Source organism: Larus michahellis, chromosome 11, assembly GCF_964199755.1.
Source record: "Larus michahellis chromosome 11, bLarMic1.1, whole genome shotgun sequence".
NCBI lineage: Eukaryota > Metazoa > Chordata > Aves > Charadriiformes > Laridae > Larus > Larus michahellis.
In genome coordinates this window covers 6,733,940-6,760,425 of record NC_133906.1, presented here as the reverse complement: position 1 = coordinate 6,760,425, position 26,486 = coordinate 6,733,940, and the positions used below count along the sequence as shown (strand labels likewise).

At 38.6% G+C, this 26,486-nt stretch overlaps 1 protein-coding gene across 1 annotated transcript in view; it reads left to right on the top strand.

The window, feature by feature from the left end:
- The window catches only part of TENM2 (teneurin transmembrane protein 2), a 1,449,326-nt gene that overhangs the window by 549,893 nt on the left and 872,947 nt on the right, over window positions 1-26,486 (top strand). The window contains exon 8 of the mRNA XM_074604292.1: window positions 1,983-2,061. The gene's annotated coding sequence lies outside the window, so the exon portion shown is untranslated. The remainder of the gene's footprint in view (window positions 1-1,982; window positions 2,062-26,486) is intronic.

Below are 26,486 nucleotides of genomic sequence, written 5' to 3'. Positions count from 1 at the left end.
TGCAGAGGGGGAGTGCTCCAGGATTACTGTTTTCCTGGTGCCTTTCTCATTTCACTAAAACATGTGAATGGAAATGAGTCAGTAAGTCTTAGTGTCAGCATCTTAAAGTTTAGTTACGAGCAGGTACCTCATAATGAGAAATGTCTGTTTAGATTTCAAAAGTTGTTTTGATGCTGTTTAACCTCTTTCACGCTGCACACTGTATGTCATTCAGCTTTTTATTGTTCTGATTTCAGTCATGTGGAAGTGTTAAAGTTAAAAACAGAGTATGGCCGCAAAGATTCATTACTTTTCCATCCCCTACTAAGAATTATGCTTAGCGTAGTCTCTTTTTGAGTGTATATGTACAACTAAATTCTGACATGAATCAAATTCTTAAGAGTAACTGATTTCTTCTTGTGGGCTGCTAATGAAAAATGATTTGTCATTGGAAATGACAGTTGGAGAAACTGGGTCATTTGTTAAGCTAGGTCTAGTAACCAGACCCAGGCTTATTTTTCAGATGGTGTAGAAGATTATTGTGTATCAAAAGAAAAATCATGAAAAAGAGGCAGTGATGGCAGGGGTGACTGTTACAGAAGTTATCATCTTCTGACTTAGAAGGTTGATTTTATTTTTATCATATTGTGCAGTCTCCTCTATCTGGTCTGTAACATCAGTGGAGAAGTTTCTCTCTTCTTCCTCATTGATCATCCCAGATACATGGTTGAACACCTTATTCGTGTAAATCCTTCTGAAGTGTTCCACATTGGCCTCACCCCATTGTTAGAAAGCTGGCGTGGTGCCTTTGAGTTGGGATCTAAAACTTATCAAGAATGTGCTCCCCTCGGATTCTTTAATGTACATTGTGAGGGGCCCTTTTTATAGTATCTAATGAGCTGTCCCACAAATGCACTGAACATTATCATCAATCACTTCAAGGTGCTCCTTATTCACTTTTCCTGTTCCTCCAAGAGATAGTTAAGTGAGAAAAATCAAGTCCAGCAAGAAAAGTGCTCCCTATGTAAGCAGTCTTTTTCAAAGCCGTGAAAAGGGTGCATATGATTTCTCTAAACCACCAGTGTGCAGGTCTTGCTTATAGAAGTGTAGTGCTTCATGGTCACCTTCCCCTTATTGAGGAATTATTATCTTAGAAATTATAAGACAGGCGGTCTAGCACTGAGAGCACAGAATTTCATTTCGTGTCACCCCAGATGTTGTATCTATGTTATAACCAGGCAAGATGATACAGAAATTTCATAGATGTCACAGGCTGTAGTAGGTCATAGCCAACAAATATTATTTTTACTCTTGCAGTTCTGTAAATGCTTGACATGTTAGATACGTTTGCTTTGCAAAGTGGGTAATGAATGACCATCTGACGAAGAGGCACAGGTGAACAAAATTGACCAATATAGTTAGGGAACTAAAATGAGAAGTGTCCTTTCTGTACAAGAATTGCTGGTTTAACTGATGGCCTGCATAACAGTGATACATCCTAGTCACTGAATGAAGAAATGTTTGTCCTACAGCAAATCCCCAGAGCCCCATAATTCATACCATTTTATGCTGTACCAAATAATTTCAAATTTGGGAATCAAAGAATACAGTCTTACTGTTCCTGCATGTTCTCTGGCTTGCCACTAATGGTCATTTTCTTGAAGAAAAAGGGTTGCAAGTCTTAGATTTAAAGGAGGATATGGCTAGATTCTTGTAATTGCAAAATATTTGTGCCCATATACAGCCACATAAATTACTTTTAAAATCTAATCTATTCCCTTTTTCTGATCACTGCAAACTACTATTGATAAAAGTTCAGATCTATATATTGCTTCATGTCAAGTAAAGATCTATTTTTTGAAATAATCGATCTTAAAAGACTGATGGAGTTCACTAGATTTCAGATGATTATGGTAAAGATTTCATTTAGGCTGGTAGGTGGTCAGTTCATTGAGGTTTTTTTAAGCAATTAAAATAGTTACCATTTTTCTTTGATCTTTTAGGCCAGCACCATCCATCCAGTTTTGTCTTCAGTGAATAGAATTTTGCCATGCTGGCCTGCTATTGAACCACCAGTAACAGGTATATTCAGAAGTAGCTGAATGACTGCTAATTTATTTTATATTTTAATTTGATCTTGTTAAGGTTTGGCATTTTATTTCAGATATTGCCATTCTGCATGTTGTCAAGAATGGTGAAATTGTCTGTGCTAGAAAATGATTTGGAAAACTTCCGGGCATTGCATAAAGGGGCTGTGTCTTATGAATGTTAGAGTCAGGCTTTGTGACATAAGGATATCCTCAGTAGATCTTTAAGTGCTAGTTTTGTCTAATAAATTCTTACACTTCATGTAGCTGCTTGTTAGATTTATTTTTCTCTCCTTGCATAGGAGAAATCAAGCTGATGAAAGAGGAGTGCGGCTTCCTATGGCCAGTGCAGAGATAGGACCAATGTTACCTGATAGATGAGGAGATGCTTTGATACCTAATAGGTTGGTCCTCGCACTTGATTTTTAATGACTATATCTGTTGCAGTTGAATGAAGTCAAAGCATCTTATGAGCAGCTTTCATGTAGAAACAATCACACAGAAAGGAGTTAGATAGTGGCAGCTGTGACACTGTGGCACTGCTAGCTGACCTACACTCCATTGGCAAGGCGCCTCGCAGGGTCAGTTGTAGGTATTTTTTCCCTACTACAAGTGAGTTGTTGGTCAGTCGTCGTGTTGTATGAGGAGTTTCTATTTCACCTCTTTTATCATTTCAACCCTTTTGAAGTTGCTAATGCAAATATTTTGGATGGGTGATACTATATTGTCATTCACGCGTGGATTAAGTTTGTTACATTTAAATTGGTGAAAGTACAAAATTTCTTCTAATTGTAAAAATAGTCTACAGATTGTCCTGTTTCAGACTGCTGCAAGGGCATATTTTATTTTGTCTTAAAAGTGGTAGCAGTTGAATTGGAGGCAGTGAGATCAAATGTGAGAAGAATATACCAGCATTATAAATGCCATTTCTTTTTTTCAAGTGTTAGATACATAAATGGATTAGCTAACAAAGATGATGGAAGTGTGGTTTTGGATGCCAGCCTACATATTGTGATATGCAGCTTGGCCAACAAAAAAAAAAGACGCTTTGGCTAATGTTGATGCTAATTAATTCAATGGACCTTGGATTAGGCCCACTTTCCTCAGGGAGGTATTTGTCCTCATTCTTCAGTTTGTATTCAAACTACTGTATCTTTCTGTCACTATGAACAAAGTTACCTTTAAAAAGTCATCTATGAATATCATCATGGAGACTGACTTTTATCTTAACCCTGTAGGTCAACAGTATGAAAAATAAGAGCATTCGGATTCAGGTCTCTTTGACCTTTTCAGACTACATGAATCTGCTTAGTTTTTTTATAGCTGAAAATCATTTTACAGAAGGAAAAAACAATTATTGCAGAATAGATCTAAGTAATAGAATGTGATTGTTGAAAATGGGAATATCACCCTTGAATTACCATTGTCAAAAGAAGATTATTTAACCACATTGCATTATCGACATGTGTGTTTTTTCACAATATTATTAACACCATTGTGATTTGATAACAAAATATTACAGGGAAACTAACCTGCTAGGAGGTATCCTTGGGGGTTAGTATTTAACCAACTGCTGCCTGGTTCTTACTGCCTGGACGCTACTGCAATAAATGGTGAGCTCTGTCTGTCTTTTTTCCGCCTTCAGTGTTGCACTTCGAATGGTGCTGTAGCTCAAAGCCATTGCCTGTTCATTTGTATTCCACCAGATTATCAAGTGGGTCGGTGCACCCTTGTTAGTCAGAAAGATTATGTCCATTTGGATTCCATCATTTTACAGAAAACTCATGAAAATGCAGATTGAGAAGTTTAGCAGCTGAAATAAATAAATAGAAGTAAGGATATGTAGCTTATCCATCGCTCACCTCAGACTAGCCTTGCAGCTTCTTCAGGGAACGCTGTCCCAGCATGAAGGAACTCTCAATCAGTTTTAGTTACATCTTGTCACAGGCACAATAAATCCTTGGGCAATCCAGTTCCGCTTAGTGTTTCATAGTCAGAAAAAAAGCTCTAGTGTACCAAAGGGATCTATGTGCACTGTTAGCAGTTGATACTGTGTCTCTAAATGCTAAAGCACTTACTGCACAACAGTGAAATTATCTAGCCAGGTACATTTGACAGTATAATTGAATGTTTTCTTAAGGCTCTTGTGAAAGATTTTGTTCTGTTAGCTAATTTACTGTGCACATTCATACCATGATTATCACAGAAGTAGCTAGTACACATCTCCCACATTGCATTAGGTTTCAGTAAAGACTGTGGAAGGCTCATTTCTTTTTTGAAGAGAGCCCCAAAAGGTAAATGTCTAAACCAATTTTAATAGGTAACTTTGTGTCTCCCAAGTGTTGTGTCCATTCCTTTTGCTCTCCCTTGATTTCTCTACAGCTCATTCAATGTAAAATACAGAGGATTCATGAAAACATATTCATTAAGAACTTAGAAGTAAGAAGCTATGAAAAATATTATTTAGTAAATAGGAGTAAGCAAAGACTGTAGAAGTTGGTAATTCTGTCTGTTGTTGTTCCTTAACTTCAGCATATGGAAGAAAGAGCAGAGTAGGGCATGCTGTACTACAGCATCTGCTTCTCACTGTAAATTTGCTCACGCAGCTCTGGGTGATGCACCAGAGCATCTCCAGGAAAAGCTACCGAGCTTGTCATCTGCACTAATCCTAGTGCTGTGTTCTGTTGTTCCACACTGCTCTGGTCTCTCCTGTGGGCAGTTAGCTCGTAACGTGCACTGCTTATAATCAGAGAAGGCAAATAAAGGAAAGAGAAGTAACAGAACTGAGGTAAAATGTAGGCATTTCTGGATTGCCTTCTCATTTCTCTCTTGTTGTCGTGTGACCTGAGGCCACTCTGGGGTGTGCCGGCCCTGCAGCATGTAACTGCCCCAGCTGTGGCTCAGCAGTGACTGTGCTGCAGCACAGAGGTGCCAAAACTATCACAGTCTCTTCAGGAGCCAGGAGCCATGTAGGTGTAAAAGCTATTTAAAATCTGTATGTGGGTGGATTTGTCCTTTGACTAATCCAGTCATTTAGATTTGGTCTCTGGAGTTATTCTAGAAATTGAAACTTAATTCATTAATGCATAGTGGTGATAATACCGTGACTAAATTAATTTGTGAATGTATGTTATGTAAATAAATAAATCAATAAATAGTGTAATAATCCTTACCAAAGGAAAAAACATAATAAACCCAATGTCTTACAATGTGTGGGGACTCTTGGCTTAGCCACTCTTCTTCATAATGATTTTTTCAAGTGTGGAGGGGAAGATGGTCCAACTGTCTGGATTAATAATAAATTTCCTTGGTACATTTATGGATGGGAAAGATAAATACTAGGAGCAGGCTGAGAAAAATTTCATACGCTCATTAATACCTCTAAAGATCTGTTCTGAGGTGGGATGCTAAATACTTGTTTTATACCTAAGAATACAATCATATTTATTTATGTATTTTTGTAAAATTCTGAATATACAATTCCATGTTTACTTTGAATGTTTGATATCGGGGTAGGGAATGTTATTGCATTACTTTGATTACTTTGAGAAAGGCAAAGATTTTTAGCTAATGAAAGATGTTAATTTCCTTTGAAGGACCTTTACCAGAACTTGCAATAAAAATAGTATTACAGTTATAATCCTTGTAAACAAGATTTGTCTTAAAACAAAGGAACAAGAAACTTTGGGCTCCCTCTCTTTATGAGCCCTTTTATGTCTTTAAAAAGAAAAAAACTATATAGCCATATAATTTGACTTAAAGGAATGAAACGATCAGTCTTTCAGCTGCGGGCTGCTTAGCCAAATTCAGTCCTGACGAAGAGAGTCATAAAGTGATTACAAGGTGCAGGGGTTTGTGTTGGGCGCATGGGGTGGCTCTGCGTCCTCACTGGCTTCCATTGTGGAGGGCCCCTGCTGCCATACCCTCCTCTTCACTCTTGCCAGTTACAGAGAGATTTCAGAGAGAATCCAAAAAGGATTCGTTTTGGTAGCTTGAATCATCGTTGCAGTTTTAGAGAAGAGCCTGTCACAGAGGGGAATTGCAAAGATACTTTCACTCATATTACATATGTTTTTACTGAACTTACAAAGCTGCCAAACCAACTACTGTGCTGAGCTCTGAAACTGTGTGTGTATGTGTGAGCATGTGCGCATACATGTGCACACATAGCTTTTTACCTTACAGATGCTGTTTTCCTCATGCTAGAAGGACTTGGTACAGCTGTTGCGTTGTCATTTTTTTTTCACATTGCTCTATACTTTGATTGCATCTTTTTCAAGTGTCTCCTCCTAAGCATGGGAAAAAAGGCATTTCTAAATATATTCATTGAGGAATTATTTTTGAGCTAAATAGCTATTTATATCCATTCCCTAAAGATGCTATTGTATGTAAGGCAAAATACCCAAAATGATGAAGACAGATATTGATTATCACCCCCAAAAAGAACTGGAAGAAAACATCAGAAGCTGTCCATCTGAAATCATACCATATCAACTCCTGCAGGGTATTTTCAGTTTCATCGCTGCTGCTGTTCTTTCCTTCCCTTTTCTCTCTTTTTTTTTTTTTTTTTTTTTTAAATTTGTGTCTTGGACAGGATAGAGTAATGATGTTTGGGAATTAATCTCTGATATATTTTGCAAGCTGTTGTCTCAAAATGGAGGTGGGGCTGGAACAATGGGGTTTGAGATCTCAATCACTCATTTTGCTCATGTATTATCACGTCTTTTAAAAACTTCCTTTGGTTTAACATCGTTTGCTATACTGTCATAGGATAGAAAAGTGAGCAAGTTAATCTAGTGATAGCAAGGTGGAAGAAAAATACAGTAACGAAGTTTAAATAAACAATTGGTCCCCTTTTAATTAATATGGGCCCCTTTTAATTAAAATGGTTCAGTAGGAACAAATACTTTACCCAGAGCACAGTTTTCTTAGTCCTTCCACACTCTCACATTATCACATTTAGAAAAAGCCAGGGGAATTCTCTCCATCTCAGCGTCATAGAAGAACCACTACCACAAAGGATGCAGGGCTGGCCACAGGTTTCTTGCTGTGGTAGGTACGGCAATCCACCTTCCACTGGCTTTTTGTCTTCTCTTCACTCCTCCCTTCCCCACTCAGTTCCTTGTGGTCCTTTGGAGGCTAGGTATGGCACTTGTTAGCCAAGTGTCCACACTTTGGATCAGTGCACAAGGATGGACAAACATAATATGAGTGGGTTAAACACCGTTAGTACAGGTTAAGGTTATTTTGGTGTGAGGAGTAGTAAAAGGCAATTATACATATGTTTTCATCTGAAACAAAGGCAATACAATGCTCCCGTGGAACATGAATGGCAGGGATTTCTATGGGGATATGTACATGTGGATGTACACATGGATATGGGATATATGTACATGCGGATGCGTGTCCAGTAGCTGAAGTGGTAAAACAATAGATAAAGAAAGAAGCTGTCAGAGCCTGAGCATCTGAGAGAAGCTCCTATGAGACCCAGAGCTTTTGTGTCTGGATTTTGCCAGGTAACTCCTTGTTAGCTTCTCAGACGGGAAAAAAAAAAAAAAAGCATTTCTCCTATTGTTCTCTTGCTGACTGGATTACTCAAAAAATCTGAGTTCTGTCTAGTTGCTACTCAAATCATGTGGCTGTAACATGGCACCAGCACTTTTAGTTACAAGGTTTCCAAAAGAAAGCCAAATAAAGCAGCAGTAAGGGGAAAAGGGGCTTGCTTGTACATTATACTTCATCGGCTTTATAACCCTGTCAGATCTAGAAACCAGGTCTTTTACCCTATTTGTCCCAATGGAGAGATAGCATCAGCAATTGTTATCAACAAATGGCTGGGAAAATCATTGCCGTTGTGATTGCATAGATGTGCCAGAACTGCTCATCTCCAGCATTGTTTTAGAAAGATCCAGTCCTCTGCAAGAGTGCTGTGGGCCTCTGGGCATGTTAAGTCCTGTCCTCTTGGATATCAGCACAGAATGCAGCTGAGGAGGGCCACAGTGCTCATGACAACACTTGCCAAAGCACTCCGCTCCCGTTGCAGTTTCACACAAAATAACCTGTTGTATCCCAGCAACTTGGACTGTGGAGCAGTAATTGCATTATATTGATGCAATGGTACTTATGGTTCCTTTTTTATTTCTTTGTAATAATTGTTATGATTTTGTATTTTGTTATACCTGGCACAGACTGCAGAGTTGGTAATTCCACTTCCCTAGTTATAGCCTCACCAATTGAATGTGTTTTGATTGCTGTCTTTAGAACAAAGGGATTAATTTCTTAGTGTGTTTGTTTTATTTCCACTTCATCTTGTTAGAGTTGCTGAACAGAGAAAGTGTAGAACAAATCAACAAACAAGGTTGAACTTTAAAATTTACAGTAGTGTGGTTATAAAAAATTGAATATGAGGAAAAATTCTGAGGCCTGCTACAAGTGTAAACAGGCTCTTGCTGTTTCACAGAAAACCATGGAGCAACTGTTTGCATTTTTGTAACAAAAATCCAAAATTGGCTGAGGCTCTTGTGAGAGCCTAGATTTCTCCTTCCTGGTTAGTTTCCTGCTGCTCCCATTTGCAGCTCGTGCCAATAGCAAGGCTGTGAATGTATTCCCAATAGATGCATACGTGCGCATATACACGTACATACCATCACATGCTCGGGTACATAGATCAACACAGAACATGGCCTTTGTTGGCATCCACAGCGCTTACATGAACATAAACAACACAGCCCGCTCCTGCTCCTCCTCTCCAAATCATTAGAAAGTTGAGTATTTAGTGTGTGTGTGTGTATACACATACAAATATATATTTATAAACGCTCTCTGTCACGATTCACAGTCACTCTCATATTTGCAGAGACCTCAAACCCTAGGCTATAAAACCATGCAGAACTGATGCGCTGATTCTTGGCCTGTCCATCTCCAGTTTGGTTTTTTTTAGTCTCCTCCTGCGTGCCAGCTGCTGCAGCTTGATTGAAGTTCTCACTTCCTCAGGTGTCTTAAGCCCTACACTGGACCGTAAATCCACAAGGATTCCAAGCCCAAAACCTAAGCCCTATTTAGCCCTTCTCTGTCTCCAGCCTCACGTCTTTCCAGGACTTACTGGCTAGCTGAGCCTGAAGTTTGTGAGCAAATTACACACACACAAACATACCAGAGCAGAGTCACATGGACAATAGATGAATGGAGTTTCATAAGGCTGCAGATATTGGGCACAAGGCTTGGCCAGACAAGTGTACTGAACCACAGCTTCTTTGTATACAGTCAGTCGTCTTTTAATTAACTCTCCTTTCCATCTTCCCATGCTTGCTTCTCCCCAGTCCACTGTGGTCTTAAGCATTCCTTTCCATGTTCCCGTAAGCTGCTTAAAACATCCCATAAATTTTTCACAGCCCCACAACCCCCCAGCAATAAATTCAGTCATTCCTATGAGACTCAGTGATCTTGTTTCCACTCCTCCTTATCAGTTCTTCCAAACTTTGAATGGTTCCTTGAATGGCACATCATTCAAGGACCTGAGAATTATATCTTTGGTGTTGTCTTCATTATCTCCTGTTTCTTAGGGTTTTTGTATGTAGGTGTGATTTATGGCTTTTTCTGTCTATTGTCTTTGTTTTTATGCTGAATAGTCTTTAACTGGATACCCTGTCGAGCCAGATGTCCTTACATGCCAAGTATTTTTTTTGTTGTTGAGACAGCAATTTAGTATCAATTCTGATTTCCTCTGTTCTTTCATAGCCAAAACAAAGCCAATGGGAAATCATAAATCTGGATGTATGGTGAACCCTCGCATACACAGAAATGTGTATGCACGCCTCTGATATAAATTGGCCTTGCATAGCGATAGAGACTCAATATGAGTTGGAGTACGGAACCTTTTTTTTTCCCCTGCATGACACTGTGAGCTTTATGTGTACATCTAGTAGGCATTGAGTAAAGCAGGCACAATAACATAAAATGCTCAAATTTTATACTGGGTATGTACATATGATTGGACTAAGGTCAAGAATAGAATCAGGCATGTGTGTAACTGAGTCATTGGGCTGTGAATTACAGGGTACACCTAGGCTGTGGATTGTCTGTGGGATGGAGTACTCTTTTCTTTGGCTTGCACAGCACAGAATATGGTGCCATTAAAAACAGCCACTAACAACTACACCAGTAGCCTTATGTTTTTCTACAATCCTGGTGGCTGCCTTGTGTTTGTAGGCAGCCACAAGTACCAAAATGTAAGAGCACTGAGTGAGTAAGCTGAAGAGGAAAGGAAATGAGTTTGAATGTTGTGTGAGTGGCCAGATGGAAGGAACAGTGCAAGTAGCCGAAGTGCGATAGGAAGCTTTTCAGTTCAAGGTCATAAATATGAATCTTTCTCAAGCTGGCAGCAACCAAAAGCCCTAACCATCTGAAAGCACCATCACTCAGTAATGACAGAGATTGGAAGCAGGAATGTAGAAAGACATGAAAAGCTTTTGAAAGTGCCCTTGCGGGCTAATACTGTTACTCCAGTGAATAAGTCTCTTGAAGGCTGTGAGTCTGTGGCCATTTATCTGGTAGGCTTGCTATTCATCTCCTTTGAGTGTAGTGTAAATGCACTGTATTAGGGTCATGATGAGAGCAAACCTAAAACGTTTAAATATTAGAAATGAGTTAGCCAGCTGTCCAGCAGGGAAGTACAGACTATTGTAAGCACAAACACAAAGAAGGCAGGGAAACAAAAGATAACATTTGGAAAGAGGTGGCTGCACTGGGACTTGTGATCTTGCAAACAAGTCTGTTAAGGAGGAGGGACTGTTTGATGGTATACAAGACAGTTTTTCTCTTACAAAATAAGGGAAAAATATTGAGTATTCTTTTAAAAAAACTTCTCCTTGCTTCCAAAATATTTTAAAGACATAAAAAGCAAGAATGCACAGAAACAAAATCACGTCTAAATTGCTCAAAAGTTTAAGATGTTGATAAATAGGAAACTGTGATAGAACAAACTGAGGAAAAGTCATGCTGCTCCTGTTTCTCAAGGCTTGAGAAGGAAACACTGAGTGAACAGCAGTAGAGAAGAAAGGGCTGGAATATAACACTTGAAGTATATTTTAGTATTGAGGTAGATAAAATGATCCAGATTATCTTCCCTCACTGTCTCTAAAGAAAAATTGAGATAAGGAGGACGAGTTTGCAAAAAGTACTGACAAAACCCGGACATTTTTTCGTATTTTACCATTGAAGCAACACCTCTCATCTCTGCCTGGGACAAGGGTTTAAAATCTGAGTCCAAATCCAGATACCAGTTTGACATTTAGAGTTTGTTTCTTCAGCAGAAACGGGAACCTCAAATCAACATACAGCATTTGGAAGTATGAAATCCATATGTAAAATAGGAGATAGGCTTTTCTTCCTGCCTTCTTTTTACCAGAGAGGGAGAGAGAGTAGTTGAAAGGCTTTTATTATTTTTAAGAAACAGTCTTTTAATTAAAACCTGGGGGGAAAATCACATTATGAGACTTGCATGAAAGAGGGATATGGTGCTCCAAAATATATTGTGTGGAGGTTTTACTGTCCTGTTCCTTTTTGCTAGGTTAAGGAGAAGAACCTTAGTTTACTTCTGGAATGGTAGAATAGTTCACATTGGAAAGAGTCTCTGGTGGTTATCTGGTCCATCTTGCTCCTCAGAGTAGGACTGAGTTAGCTAAGGTTTTCACTGTCTTGTCCAGTCTAGTTCTGAAATATCTCTAAGGATGGAGATACCACAGTCTCTTTAGGCAAATTATTCCAATGTTTGAACGATGATGTCAAAGAGGAGTTAGTTGTAGTTTTAATTGCAAATCAGGAGTAATCTGGAGAAGGAGCTTAACAATATTTCAGAGCAGAGCCCTGCTCAATTTGCATAAGATCGGGATTTTCAACAAAATATATTAAATCTTCCTCATTGTTCTTGGTTTGAAGACACTAGTTTAACTGTGTCAGTGTAAAATTCTGCTTTACAGAGGATACAAGTTACTCTTGTTTCTGAGCTGGAGTTAGAGGTAGTGGCGCATATCATCTCTAATTTGAGGGTTTGTATTGCTGCGCCATAGAGTACATCTGGTTTTTACTTTTCACTTACAAAGTTTTCTCCTGGAATGTGAACTTTACTTGGAAAGAAGTATCTTTCTTTAGAAACAGTGAGACTTTTCTAAATTTTTTTCCCCGAAAGTATTTCAATAGCCTTAATTAAAATTTTTGCTGAAAAAAATCCAAAATCTTGTTCAAAGAGTACTGGAATTTTTCACTTATGATTACGAAAAATAATTTATAACTGAACATTTCACAGAATCACAGAATGGCAGGGGTTGGAAGGGACCTCTGGAGATCATCTAGTCCAACCCCCCTGCCAGAGGAGGGGCACCTACAGCAGGTTGCACAGGAACGCGTCCAGGTGGGTTTGGAATGTCTCCAGAGTTGGAGACTCCTCCACCTCGCTGGGCAGCCTGTGCCAGGGCTCTGCCACCCTCAAAGTAAAGAAGTTCCTTCTCATGTTTAGGTGGAACTTCCTATGCTCAAGTTTGTGCCCATTACCTCTTGTCCCGTCCCTGGGCACCACTGAAAAGAGCCTGGCCCCATCCTCCTGACACCCATTCCTTAAGTATTTTATAAGTGTTGATAAGATCCCCCCTCAGCCGTCTTTTTCTCCAGACTGAAGAGACCCAAATCCCTCAGCCTTCCTTCATAAGAGAGGCATTCCAATCCCCCCAGCATCTTGGTAGCCCTTTGCTGCACCCTCTCCAGCAGTTCCCTGTCCTTCTGGAACCGGGGAGCCCAGAACTGGACACAGTACTCCAGGTGCGGCCTCACCAGGGCAGAGTAGAGGGGGAGGATGGGCTCCCTCGACCTGCTGGCCACACTCTTCTTGATGCACCCCAGGATGCCATCGGCCTTCTTGGCCACAAGGGCACATGGCTGGATCATGGACATCCTGTTGTCCACCAGGACTCCCAGGTCTCTTTCCACAGAGCTGCTCTCCAGCAGGTCAGCCCCCAACCTGTCCTGCTGCATGGGGTTATTCCTCCCCAGGTGCAGCACCCGACACTTGCCCTTGTTGAATTTCATAAGGTTCCTCTCCGCCCAACTCTCCAGCCTGTCCAGGCCTCTCTGTATGGCGGCACAGCCTTCTGGTGTGTCAGCCACCCCTCCCAGCTTTGTGTCGTCAGCAAACTTGCTGAGAGTGCACGCTCTCTCTTCATCCAGGTCATTGATGAATATATTGAACAGAACATTGAATGTATTTTAAGAGATTTTTTTTAAATAATTTAAAAGAGCTTTATATACAAAATTAACAGGTTTACATTTAATTATCAACAAGTAATCTTTCCTGAAATATAGAATTCTTCCTCAATTTCAAGAAAGCGTAATAAAATATTTTGGTGATGTGATAGGACTTTTTTTTTTTTAATGATTAAAATGCTTATATAAATCTTACTTCTTATTTTTTCAATTACATAGTGAAAGCTATTTCTGTTTGGAAAACTAAGAAATATTTTTACGTAACATCACAGACATCTGAGTGAATGAGGCAAATGCCTACCAGTTTTCAGTGTACTGCAAATGCTTGTGGCAAGTCAAGTTTTTCAAGGCCTTTGCTTGTGGGAGATGTCAAGGGAGTGTCAGATACCAGCATTCAAGCTAAGTAAAGTAAATATGTGTTCAAGCTGTTTAAGTAAATCCATTTAAGTATCAGAAACAGCGCTGTAAAGTTATATCAGCTTCTCATTTCAATAGTCTAGGCAGATTGAGGCATTAACACTGCGATTTGCGTTTCAGTTAACTGGACACAGCACACTGTTGCACCCCATAGATTTAGTTGTGGTTGCAGAAAGAAAGATTGAAAGTGTGAGCACTGGAGGCCTTAATCTCACAGAGTAAATAAGAAGATCCCTGAAAATACTATATTTTAAATGTTCCACCTTTTAAGCCACGGCTGCATTGTATATGACTTTCCATTATTGTAGACCCTCACAGGATAGCACATGTCTGTCATGGACTTTCTCTCGAGGAAGACATTTTCTGGGGTATTTACGAATGTGAACAGAGCCTGATTCCTGTAGGCTTGCAGTGTAGAGGAAAGAGAAACACAGACTTTATTCAGAACCAAAGCCAAAATCACTCTCTTGAGAACTCTCTGACTTGGTTGAATATATAAAAAGGGGCAGGAGACACATGGGTTAAAGTTAACATTTATGGATATGGTCTTGTTCCATTTTACAGTCATATATTAAACCATCTAAACTGAGAAGAGGAAACCCATTCGTCAGCTACTAGAATGATAATAATGCATGACTTTTGCCAAGAAAAAACGGATAGAGATCTGTAAAAATGTAGCTCAACTTAAAAGAAAATGCTGAAAAGAAATGCTGCATGCTGAAGAGGAGCGGTGCCATTGGTTTTCTTCCCTACGATTTAAAATCTTCCTGACTTGCGTTCTGATGTTGCAATCCTTTGAATTTTTGAGAATGTATTTGAACAGGAGGCTTCATGGTCAACAAATAAACCATCTTAATTAGTACCGTTTTTCATTTAATAAAGCTGCAACTTTTCACAACCGATTTTTTTTCAGTGGGCCAGGTATCCACTTTTGATAAAACATTAGGTGAAACAGCACTCTTGGGTTCTAAGCTTCAAAACCTCACAACAAAAAGTACCACTTGGGTGGTATGTCTGGGGTGTAGCCAAGCTAAAGATGGTCTGACATTCTCTGCCATGATCCTTCTGCATGTTTTACATGCGTACAGTGATCACAAGCCTCTCGGCTCACCTGTGTTGGGCCTCTCATCACAGAGTCACTCCAATTGCTGTGGCAGATTAAGTGGTCATTGGGTCAGAAAGGGAACCCCTCCGTAGCACAGTCCTACCAGTTATGAGTGCAGAGAATGGTAAGGAAAATAAGTGCTGAGAATGGTCCTCGAAAGCCCACATCCCAGCAGGTAGCCCCGTTCCTTCTTGTTTTCTGTCTGCTTCAGAGACAAAAAAACCACCTTAAACAGAACTTTAAAAAAAATAATCTCTCATTTATGGCCAGTGTTGAACAGGAATATTCTTGAAATCTTGTAAAAGATGGGAGAACTTCTCACATATGAAGCTGTAATCATAAAGGATTGGTAAATCTTAGCTGTAATCGAACAGTGTATAGCTTGGTTAAAACACATTTAAATAAGAAGTCTATATCACCACTGACTGCAAAAAGTATGAGAGATTCTCCTCCCACTTGTATGTTTTAGTATCTTTCAGAAACTTCAAAACAATCTTGAGAATTTTGTTACGTGGATTCCTTACAGTATTCCTTAGGATATATCTTCTTTAGAGTTGCACACAACCTGTATTTGCTATTCTGTTTTCCGGACAGCAGCTTTGCTAAGCTTTGAAAAGAGGATGTTAGCATTTTTAAAGCCTTTTTTCCCCTTTTTATTATATGAATCAGTGTTCTTGAAGGAGTCAAAGTTCAATCCTCCTGCTGCATTACAATGCCTTTCAGTCTAATATTAGAGAGCGAGTCCCATTTTACTTTGTAATACGAAGCTTCACTTCGGCATTAATTTCATTCGGAAAGCAGCTGCACTTATAATAGATTCCTTTTAAGCAAAATGGAAAATATACATTTATCAAATGACTTTCTTCCAGTAATGCTGCAGCAGTCTTTATTGCATCAAAGTTGTCAGCAATCAGCCCATCTTTCTGAATAAAGATGTGCCAAATCATAGAAGCAGGCTTTATATTGAATAAGCAGTAAGTGAATTCTGTGGTAGTTGGACAGACAGACACTATCTCACCTTTCATAATATGATGTATTTATTTATGCCCACATCACATAGCTTTAGCAAATGACTATTGGGGAATATTTCCTACATGAACATAGCAAGTGACATTATCAATATCAAAATCGTGCTTTTCAAAGTGTTTTGCCTCCGAGACTAATAACACCTTATTACAAATGAAAGATTTTTACAATCAGTCTTATCAGCTTTATCTTTCTCTGCTGAGACTTTCTTTCTTTTTTTCTTCCAATGTGGTTATTTAGTGGCGTACATTTTCAGCAGAACACCACTTTCACAGTCTGGTTCAGCACTGTTTTGTTCTGTTTGTCTTTGTAACTAAAGCAACGTTTAGATTGGTAGGTCCAATTTAAATGTTAATTCAATTACAAATTGGTAAGTTTAATTCTGAATATTCTGTGGATCAGAATATCCATTCTTATGAAGAGAACCTATTGATTCTTTGGTTACACAGAGAGACTAGCTTTAGTCACTTGATCCTCCTCTGCTGAGCCAAGCTTTTGACATGAAATAGAGGATACTTTGGCATTTTTCATAGTTCATTTTATGGATTTCGGAATTTTGGAGGTTAGTGTTCTATAATCTCTCCTGGCCTTATGTTAAACATCTTAAGGGACACTTTTTCTTGCAGGAGTTGTGATGCAGGAGTAGGCAGTGGAGATGGAAAGAAAGGGAAGATATTTTCACTTGTTGCTATGGGATTTTCACAGGTTGTAAAGTTTTGAACCCTGCCAGTTCCACAAGCCCAGAAATCGTACTGATCAGACTTACACATTTATGACAAAATCAATCTGAAAGTGTCAAAATCAATTTGAAAGTGCTTAACTAGGACAGTATATCATATTCCTATTATGTTTTTATTTTTCCAAATATTTAAAATGACAGTATCATTTTGGTTTCTGGCATAAATGATCCCAGGGAAATAGCACATGATAAACAGCAGCAGATTTGAAAGGGAGTTAAAAATCTGCTTTTCCATACTTTTCCTTCCTGCCTGCTTGCCAACCAAAATCAAGTCTGAGTTGGAAAATAATTCAAATATTATAAAAAACACCAACCTATAAATACAAGCATACAGTCAATCAGCAATAAAATAAAATAATCACAATTGCATCATAATCACCAGGTTTCAAATTCCAGTGGTCTGAATATTTTTCTTCTGACTGCTGTGTTCACAATTGGTATATAGGTAGTGGGTAGAGATACCCCCAGTAAGACAGCCACTAAAATCAATGGAATTACACTGCTTAGAAATCTCAACAGCTATATTGGCCTAGGTCTCTTTCATCTCTTTAGAGCTGAGAATCCCGCTATCTTTAGTTTAACGTGTGCTTGCTAAGCCTTGCAACAAAACACTCAGGAATTGCAGCAGCACTTGGTTGCAGCCTGGGAAACCCCACAGTTAAGGCAAAGCTCCAGTACCAGCTGTCTTCTAGGTTGTTGCATACTATAAGATGCGGCAAATATCATACCCTATTTTTTTATTTTACTGTTTAAGTGAGTAGAAAATAAGGCAGGGCAGAATTCGGTTAAGCTGCAGTACTCTTCTGCAGTAGCAGTGTAAGTTCCCAAACTATATGCAAAGCTTCAGCTATAGCTTACTCCTCAATGAGATCCAAGCTTTAGGAATTAAAAAGCGGGGAAAAAATCCTGCCCCCAAAAATCCCCAAACCCTTTGGTCGTAGTTGTGTGAGACTGGCTCATTGATCTAATGGATCTTACCTCCTCAGGGGAGCTTCTCTTTATTAAGAGCATAGCCACTTGCCTGATACACTGGTATGTAGTAATTCCCTGCTGTCCATCAGCAGATTAGGACAGTCTGTAAGCAATGTGCAGAGCTGAAACACTACGACCTTGAGCTGCAGAAGCTGATCTTTTTTCAAAAGCTAAACTGCAGGTTGGATTACAGCTGGCTGGGATACAGCTGCTGGAGTTGGGATTGGCTGGCAGCAAGTCTAATCCACATTGCATTAATAGAATAAGTCAAACTCCTTAAGAGACAGTATGTCTATATAATTTTGGGGTTTTTTTGCATATGAAAACAATCACTTTTTAGATAATGAATTAAATAAAAAATTTAGCCATGGTATATGCATTATAAAAACACTAAGAAAATAAGAATAATATATAATTATAATAAGAATATATATAATATATAAATATATATAATATATAAATATATATACTAAGAATATATATAATAAGAAAATATATGGCGAGCTTGCAATTCTAGCTGTTGTTTATGAAGCTAAAATATATTTTACCTGTTGTACCATGTGAGTATTCATTCAAGTGAGTATGGTATATACGTGAAAGGACCACTCTCTGCACTTGCATATGAATTTCTGGGAAGCGGAAGTATTCACTTGAAGACACAAGGGATATTTTAGCTAAATTGCACTGGAGTTAAAAAGTAAAAAAACCTCTCTGCTTCCTTACTAAAGAACATTTATAAATAAGATGAGGCCAACCATATATTTAAAGTGGATTTAAGTCTTTGTATTTTCTTATGCTTCAAACGTTAACTATTTTTGTAGGACTTCAGCAAGATAATGATCACTCTCTGAAGACGGATCATTTTAAAATTTATAAACATAGAGCCATAACATGTGTGTATACATCAAGCAAGTAATTCAGCTATGAGCTAAGAAACTGATGCTCGACAGTTGTATATTTGCTCATCACAAAAAGATTCTTTTAAGAGTAAATTGTTAGTTGAGCAAAGTAAGGCAGTTCTCTGTAATAGCTTTCTTATACTTAATCCAAATAAGAAATAGATGAGTAAGGGGAAAAATTTCAGAGGACTTGCATATTTATAACTTGTTCTTCACTCACAAAATTAGGTCTACAATTATGATTAGATCATAATGAAGATCTGAGCATTCATTTGCAAAGGCTGTTAGTGGACAGGCACATAATTCTATGAGGAGATATTTTCCTATTCGGCTCCTGAGTGCCTACAGCAAAGCTTATCTGAATAAGAAAAGTATTTTAAAAATAATTTCTTAGTTTCTTGCATAGAACTCTGCCACAAGAGACTGGGTTATTGGTTTGTTTACAGTTTTGCAAAGCTTATTTTCACTACTTCCTTTACAATGGGGGACAGAAATGACCATGATTGAATCTTCTGTATGAAAGCATTAGAAAAGTCAGGACTGGGCTGAAGGTACTAAACAAGGCAACATATTTTATCCCTGTTCTTTGTGTCCACCCCTTCCTCATTCCACGGGAAGAAGAGATAAAGTAAAACAGAATGACCATGAAGGGTTTTTCTTCGGTGTTTCCACACACAAGATTACAGAGTTGAGACAGTACAACTTTATGAATAGGATTTAAAATCCTTGCTCTGCCAGTGATGAGTTGTGTAACATGCAGCTAGTTCCCTAAGCCATCCTTTGGACCTTAACTAGTTTGAGGGGCTTTTTGACCAATTTATAACTCTCTGCTATTTTTCTTCTTTTTTAACATGCTGAGCGTCAACAGTTCCCATTGACTTAAGCTCAGACTTCAATCTGTTAGCAGTCCTGAAATTTACCCCAAACGAAAATAAAATTCAATTTGTCTCCAAATTTACTGTAAACATTGAAAATATTTGTCATCTCATTTGCCTTTGTCATCTCATCATTTGCCTTTTTTCGATTTGTACAATAGGATACATCTGTTTTGTAGAGAACACTGGAGGCAAAGATGAAAATGAGGTTTGAATGATGGTTGTCTGTAGGATGATGCCAACATTTTTGAAGTGCAAAAGATAAAAGATTAAGTTTTTAAAATATTAAAAAAATAAATTGCTCTTTATTTGCAATATAGTTAGAGAGATGTAACTGTTTTGCACAATAAGGTTAAGTAACAGGAAATGAGAAAGTCTTTCTAAGAATTATGTAATTGTGCATGGACTGGCAGGTGAAAATTATGTTTATTTCTGGTGTGTAAATTGCTGCTCTTATTTCCTTCATTTGTCTGAGATCTATCCACTAGATGGATTAATTTCGATTTCCCGTTGCAACAACACAGAGGAATTAACAGATTGTGCATTTACTTGATGGGCCTGAACTCTTCGTTCAGCATGTAATCTGCTTTTTTAAAACTACATATTTCACTTTCTCCACAGTAGAATTACTTTGGCAAGGTTCCAGATTGTTGGGATACAACTATAAGGCTTTTTTTTTTCATTTTCTTAATTATTCAGTTCTGACAAGAAAAGACAAGGAGCTAGTTAGCCTTCCTACATTAATTTTTCCATATATTATTTTTCAAGCAGAGGAATGCAACTGTATACAGATCATCTCCAAGTGCAGTTGAAGTTTGAAAGCAGGCTGATCCAGGATCTGAATCAGGTTACTGAGGTTAGGCCCCTTCCAGGAAATACTTACATCAGTTCTATGGGAAATATTTGCATTCATGAAGTTGTGTGTGTGTGTGTCTGACAGGGCAACCTGAGCTAACTAAGCATTTGTTTTCCATACTTTTGAAGTTACTTCATGGGGTAGGGGGTTGGACTAGATGATCTTTAAAGGTCCCTTCAGACCCAAACTGTTCTATGATTCTGTGTTTTGTAAGACCAATGTACTTCATTCTTATTTGATGTACTTGCCACTGATTTTCAGCTTCAGACTTACGGACTTTACCTCTAGGAGAAAATGTGGTCTGATTTTCCAAACTCTTTAAGAGATACAGATGCTGCTGAACTAACTGGGCGTGCTCTATTTTTGTGCCTGAAAAGAAACCTTTTCTGTAGATCCCTGTTGGCCTCAACTTGCACATGTGTGTGTATGGACAAGCTCTTCTTCCTCAATGCGCTAAAGATTACCTTTAGAGACTGCATAAGCGTTTAATATGCTTTCTATGTAGTTATATAAGTACTTATATGAGTCTCACTTCAAATTAAAGACTGAATGTGAATTTAGACATTAAATTCTATATTCAGCATTTTTAAGTACTTCTAGAGATAGGTTATCCAAGGTTTTTTGCAGTGGTTCTGAACAAATAGCTCTATGAACTAATAGTAGTCGTCCTCATGTTTTCAACCTGGAAGTACTGATAGCAATTTGGTTTTCTGCTATGTGTTAGAGAGCAAATTCTTAAAAAATACTGTATTAAAAAAGTGTGCATGATTCTACTGTAAACGAGTAGAGAAAACCAGCTAGCTTTTCATATACATTGAAATAACATAACTCAGTAAAAGGAATGATAGAATACATCGTTGCAGAGAAAAAGTTACTTTAGTATTTAAGGATAGTCGACTTTGTGTGTATGTATTGACATTTTTATTTTTTTTTAATGTTTCAAAGTTTTTCAGGTGACTCTTATGTATATGTCTACGCATTCTTCTGAAGAGTATTTCCATTTGCTGTTTCAGTGTTATCAATACTGGTTTACACAGTTCTTTCAGAAGGCATGAATAGGACCTAGCAATAGTACCTACTTGAAAGGCATAGTTTTTAGACTATAGAATACCTCTATGTATGTGAAACCTTGGACATTTGCCTTCACCTTTAAATTAGTTCAGGGGTTTTGTAGGACTCAGGGAACACACTGGTCTCTCAGTTTATTTCACAAAGAATAAGTATACGGTATTGAAACACCACTGGTGGTTCACATAACACAGTGGAGCAGGCTTCAGTCAGGTATAATCAGGCTGAAACACAAACTATCTTGGCATCGAAAGGTGAGTTTCCCATTGATCCATGTTCACGTTGTTAAAGTAGTCAATGTAGAAGTCTGCATCATGCCTCCCTGCATCATGTATGTAAATAAATAGGGAGACTCGATCCCTGGTTGTTAGATGGATGATTAGAGAGAGACAAATTGTAATTAAATATGCAATGAATTCGGGTACCTTCAAAATACAGGGGAAATTGAGAACTGATTTGCCTCCTGCTTGAAAAGATGTGGATCTTCCTCCCTTAAAGCTCCCTGGGGCATGACTATATTCATTTCATATTTCTGATTCCTAAAAAGAACTTCTATCAGCGACGGTGACAACAGCTGAAACTTTCTCAGTCCAACCCCCCTCCACCAACCAACCAATGTAAAAAAAGCAGGATACTTTTAGACAAGGAATTAATGAAATTTGAGATAATCTTTCAGTTTTTGTCTGTCTTCCTTCACTGTTTCCCCAGTCCCTCTCTTCCTCTGATCTCACTGGGGAGCCAAGCCCACAGCAATTTCACTTCGCGATGAGGATTGCGGTGTCCCTTGGAGCTGGGACTCCCACCCTTTTTGGATAATGTGGGTGGATTCCCTTCATCCTTCCTGGGGGGAAGGGTTCCCAACCGAAGTTTAACAATCTCCCTAACTTCATCTCTCCAGGGCCTCACAGGCTCCCTTGGCTGCACACTGACGGCAAATCTATTCCAGTACTTTGGGGAGAACAGGAATTAACATTAGCCCAGGGAAAGGGATAATGTGAAATCCTTTTAGTCCTATTCCTTCCACACTTCTAGTGCTGTGATACTTTTATTAATGCTGAGAAACTGAGAAGGTAGGGAATGGAGACAGTAGAGACAAAGAGGCTGATCTGAGGGTGGCACTGAGCAGGGTTTAAGGCAAGTGGCTGAGCTGTTATGATAGTGTTGGCACTGAGTAGAGTAGTCTGTGTTGACAGTCCTTAAATTTTCCCCATATAATACCTTTAGAACGTTCCAACACTTTTTTCCCCACAATGGAGTTGAGGGAGAAGATGTGTATCAGTACCTAGCTAATGTGATGGTTTTGAACCCTGTGTTTTGGGAGGGACCAGGTTGACCTTCTGCTTTTTAGAGGTTCCCAAAATTACCTACATTTTGTCCTGTTAGTATGTTCTGTGCCACTCTTCACCATTATGTCTGGGAACTTTGATAGCACGGGTTTTTTTTTTAAGTTACTATCTTTACTGTAAGCCTAGATGACAAAACCAAGCCATGTCACTATTCAGACATCAAAGAGGAAACTTACAGCAATAAAGAAACCTTACCTCTATAGTGTAAATTGAAAACCACAAATGTTAAAGTACAAGATTTGAGGACCTGAATTCAAATCCAAACTTAACACTGATTTAGCTGGTTTTGTTACTTGTTATGTCATCATGCAAGAATGATATATAGGAAGACATCTTGGTGGGGGTTAACCCTGGTAGGCAGCTAAAGCCCCATATAGCCACTGACTCCCTCTCCCAAGCAGGATGGGGGATCGTGGGTTGAGGTGAAGGCAGTTTAAAAGTAAAGCAAAGGTGCATGCACAAGCAAAGCGAAATAGGGAATTGATTCACTGCTTCCCATTGGCAGGCAGGTGTTTAGCCATTTGCTCTTCATCATGCATAATGGTTACTTGGGAAGACAAACGCCATAACGTCCCCCCTTTCTTCTTCTTCCCCCAGCTTTTATTGACATCATCAGGTATGGGATATCCCTTTGGGGACAGCTGTCCTGGCTGTGTCCCCTCCCAACGCCTCGTGCCCCCTGGCCTGCTCGCCGGCGGGGTAGGGTGGGGTGGGACGGCGCGATTGCGCTGTTCAGCAAAAGTTGAAACCTCCCTCAAATGAATATTTTAGCTGTGCTTTATTCTGCAACATAACTCAGACTTCTCACTTTCACTTAAATGTTACACCAGCTTTCAAACATCTAATTTCATTTTCAGTGCTATTAGTAGAACAGCATAATATACTACCAAGATACCTAATGGCAGCAGGTTTTTTATTTTCTCTTTTAAGGAAGAGATCTGAGGCTTGTTTTACATTCCTGAGAAGTAAAACTAGCTTTTATATGAAGAAATAAAAATGAGAAAATAAAGAAATTACAGTAACTTTGATTTCACCCCTGTAGAGCCTGTGTTCGGATAACTAATTTTTAGGTGTTATTTTTCACATACCCATGTTGTCTTAGCAATTCTGTGCAAGTTTTGAGCTCTGTGTGGAATTGGTAGCACTTCGTTCTCTTAAGTGCCAGATCTGTAGTTTGTTAGGTGCAGCTAAGTGCTATTAATTGTTCTAGAATTGGGCACAGCAAAATTTGCTTATTAACTTAAAGACTGAAAGAAAAAAATCAAGCATTGATTGTGCCAGCTGATTATTGTGTGTTAGAAGAACAATATAAGTGTGTTAAGTGATTATTCCATAACGTGATGATAACTAAAATAAAATATGGATAATCTTATTTATCTTTTTATTTGACTCTCTCTCTTTGAAAAAAATAAATGAATGTAGAGGTCAAAGCTTCTGAATCAAATTTCTAATAAGCCATGACTGATACTCACAGTGACATTTTTTCCACTACTGAGAATAGTATTATGAATCTTTCCTTTCTTGGAGAAAAAAGTGGAAGGGTGCAACAACTCCTTATGATTTTCTGCAAGTTACTGTGCGTTTGTTATGATTGTGATATTGAAGTCTATACTCTTTTTTTGACATAAGAAAGGAAAAAGTGTAATTAAAATGTTGGTTTAAAAAGTATTAAACCCAGAATTCTGACAGCATCGCACAATTAGCTTTTACATTGAGCATTTATGGCAGCTACAAATTCACAGCATGGTTTTTGAGGCAGCAGAAAATGGGAGGGCAACCAAAACCAAACTGAGTGCAATTGACATTTTACAGTCAGAACAAAGGGTTGAAAGTGTATGGCTTGTATACAAGTACTTATGTATTACATATTAGCCCCTTAAACTAGTGCGAAACTCAGTATCACCCCTTAAAGAGTTTCATGAAGTTAATTATTAGTAAATTAAGTCCTTCAATCATTCTGAAGGTTGAAGAACATTAAATTATACAGTGCTTACCAAATGATGGCCAAAATATGACTTAATTTACACTCTGGAGTCAATGGTGTTCAAGAGGTTGTGAATCAGGGCAGAGTCTGGCCCCCTTAAAAACTAAAGTAGGACAAAAATAAAGAGCTCATTCAGAATGTCACTGTGAATCTGCAAAGCCTTATGATATAGAACTATACACCTCCAGGAACTTAGTGCTATGTAGCAGTATGACAGAGAGGAGAGGAAAACTCACTCCGCTTCAGGGGCTTTCTTGAATAAAAGTGATTTGTATGGATGTTCTGCAGTTTTGCTGTGAGCCTTGGGGAATGCCTTTGATGCACTTGATTAGGGAACAAGATCTCAACCTTGTAGACTCAGTAAGATCTTCACATGTTTAAATACGGATAATTAGTCTCAGTTCTTTTTCTTTTTTTTTTTTAAAACTTACATCCTCATGTGTTTTTTTTCCTTTCTCGTACTATTCATTGCTTTTAAGAGTTTGTTTAATTGTCAGTGCCATATCCTGTCCTTAATTTATGCCGTATAAATGACCATGTCTAATTTTTATTTTGGAATGTAAGATTATATTTATATATAATAAAAAAGATTTTAAAAGAGGGTAGGAAATTCCTTCACATCTGTCTATGTAGTATAATGGAGTGAATTGTAGAGATTCCTAATCTAGCTCTAAGCGTGCTGACATATGCAGTATCATGGCAAGATACTAGCTCAGGAGCAGCCTGGCCAAGTTGGGGAGTAGATGTGTCCTCACATAACCTGTAAAAAGTATGAGCTTCTGCTGTAGTCCACATTTGCAACATCTTCTCAGACAGGAGCTTTTCAGCAGGATAAATGTGATGTGCAGAAGGCTGTATTGAGTTCCAGTGACGTAGTTCACAGGTATGCACTGTATGCAGGGATGGGGAAAAGATTGGTGGCAGTAGTTACCCTGGGCATAGCCAACAAGATGGATGTCATTAGTTAGAATGTCTGAAAATTGTATGATGAGCCCTGGGATTCAGTACGTGGTTACCCATCATAAGAGTGCTTTGGCCTACAGACTTATGTTAGTCCATGATTCTTTGCTGTCCTAAAAGATGGTGCATCCTAACAAATACTCACATGAATTCAGCAGTGTAGGTGGGTAAATATTTTTGGCTGAGTCATTTTTTTCTGTCATCATGGATAAAAGTTTGATTTTCAGCCTTGTTGAGCGTAGTTTTGCTCTGATTACTCAGGTCTAAAGAGCCATTGGTCCAAGGTAAATTTTGGGCAAGGCGTATTCCACCATATCTGGAAAATGTTCCGATAGTTTTAATTCTCTCTCTGTTGGCAGACTTGTACTGACTGATTCAAATTATTTAGCTATGGAGTTACCCATTTTCCATATCTGTAAGTAAATTCCCTTTCTCAGAGAGTTGCTGAAAAGATAATTTGCTTGTTTCTTTCATGGTCTTCAAACCTAATGAGAAACATATGGAGTATATTAGTCTCTGATTCCTGTTCTTCAGTATGTGCCTGTCTTGTATATGGAAGGAGGAGGATTGCAGAAACATTCAGAAGTCTGGCATGCTGCTGTCTGAGAGACTTTTATGAAGCCATTTCAAAGTGGCGTGTAGACAATGTACAGCATGTTAATTCTACGTCAGAGCATTTTACAGGCTATGTAATGCGAGTTTACTGCGCATATTTGTTTATGCGACAGGTCGTGTTCTAGTGTTGAGGTGTCAAATCCACAGATCGTAGTCTTACTTGTAATCATTCTACTCTGGCACAGGTTGAAATAAAACAACACACACCCCCTCCCCAAAAAACCCAACGAAAGCTGCTGGTTGTGTTCCACTCTGATGCGCCAGTTCAAAATGGCTTTCTGTCTCACACCACTGGTTTCTTGGAG